This window comes from Brassica napus, assembly GCF_020379485.1.
Source record: "Brassica napus cultivar Da-Ae chromosome C6 unlocalized genomic scaffold, Da-Ae chrC06_Random_10, whole genome shotgun sequence".
Taxonomy (NCBI): Eukaryota; Viridiplantae; Streptophyta; class Magnoliopsida; order Brassicales; family Brassicaceae; genus Brassica; species Brassica napus.
The window spans coordinates 10611-12732 of NW_026014304.1; positions in this window are offsets into that span (position 1 = coordinate 10611).

The following is a 2122-nucleotide window of genomic DNA, read 5'->3' on the forward strand; positions in this document are numbered from 1 at the left end:
TTGCTTCTTCCCCTCTATGCCATTTTCTTTCATTGTTGCAGTTGTGTTTCCATCCTCTGCAATCTTTCTTCAAGACTCTCAGGTTGAACTGATGTCTTCTAAGTGTGGCGTAAGTGTCAGCTGAGATCTCCTCTCCATGGTAATGTGTGTCGGACATGTATGATGTAATCTTTGGTACTAGCTGGCCTCTGTTTGTAGCGTCGTCGACTGATGCTCGATGATGAATGTCGGTCGATTTGTTGTTGCGTCTGTCGATCGATGATGATGCTTCTGGTCGACGAGCAATGTAACTCTGAATCTCCACCAATTCCCCTTGCATAGCTTCAATCTTGGAAGTCAAAACACTGATGCTAGATCCATTGGGAAATAGTGTCATCACATCTCCTATCAAGCCTCTCTTCTGTAGTTTCCATAGCTCTAAAGATCTCTTCTACCAACTGATCTATTTCTTCCCTGGTGTGAAAATTTTCTTGAGACTTCATCGTATGTGGGCGTGGTGGATTGTCGTCGACCGATGTTGGCTTCCGATTGTCGAACGATGTGCGTTGACGAACGTCGATCAATGTATGTTGATCTCTGTCGATCGATGACGATCGAGCAACGTCGGTAGTATGTTAAATTATTGCTATGTCTTGCTTCATCTCCTCCATGCAAGTAGTTAGACACCATCAAGCTTCATCTGGAAAGCTTCTTCGTTCGCGACAGACTCCATAGAATATCTCATTGAACTTGTCCTTGGTGTAGATCTCTGGTACCAGCTTGGTCTGTGTGAATAAGTTAGCATGTTCAGGAAGACATATGTAGCTTGGCTCATCTCTCGAAGCTCTCTCCACAACTCTTATGATATCCATGTTGTGAGGACGAATGCTGTTTCCATCTAGATCTCTGGCGTATCCCTGTTCATCTCTGTAGATTCCATACTGATCCTTCCTCCCAGTAGAATTTCCTGGTACAGTGGGAAACAAAAGCTCTTCTGCAGAATTCTGGTTGTGTCGACCGATGCTGGGACGTCAACGTCAAACGGTTTCTTCTTGGCTCTGTTGATCGATTCTTGTATCTCTCTGTCGATAGATGCTCGTCTATCTGCTTCACTGATTCGGCTGGAGCTGATCCTTTTCCATAAGCCTCTGCAAGAAGTGAATCTGTTTCCACTTGTGCCTGAATCTCTGGTCTGAGAGGACAAAATTTTCAGACTAGAATTCCTTTCTTTCTGTATTCTTCATCATACAAATCATAAAGGGTCTCAGGTGGTGCATCGTTTACTGCCATGATGGGGTTGTAGTAGTCGTTCTCCCAATCATCTGGACTACTGTCGACCGATTCTTCATGTGGTGTGTCGGTCGATTTATGATGGCCACTATCGATCGATGTTGCTGTGTGAGTCGATCGACGTTGAGTAGTCTGTCTCTTACTCGGCTCCACAGTGGCAAGCTGCAATAATTCCTGGATCATTGATTCTTCTGGAGGACATCTGTGGCTTCTTGACTGGAATGGGGTCTTAGTGGGCATTAGTATCGATGAGTGTTAGACACAACTGGTTGGTTTGCAAGTTGCACACTGCTCCCACTGTTGACAAGAACGCTCTCCCAAGTAGTAGAGAAGAGTTCCAGTTTAGCTTGATGTCCAGGACATGGAAATCAACTGGAACTAGGGCATTACCAATCTGCACCTCTAGGTCTTTCACAATTCCTCTTGAGTTCCTCTGGGAACAATCCACAAAAGTGAACAACTCCTGCGAAGGCTCCATCTGCAGACCCAGATGGTCTGCCATAACCCTAGGTAGGATGCTGACTGATGCTCCTGTGTTGCACAAGGCATGTGGAAATTCAATACCCTTCACCGTGCATGGTATTGCAAATTGCCCAGGATCACTCTTCTTCTTCAATGTAATCCTCATCCTCATCTTTTCTCTAGCTTCACAGAACATTCTCTTGATGTCTTTCTTCTTTCTCTCTAGTTTCTCTGAAGAACATCCACAATCTGTGGGTATAATAGGCCTCTTCGAATGGCTTATCTAGAGGAATCCTGAAGACGCTTTTTTGAAAATTTTCCTTTTACTTTTCATTAGCCCCCTCTTCAGATGTTTTGCCAATTTTTCCTTTCTTCTCCGTAGGGTTCTTCC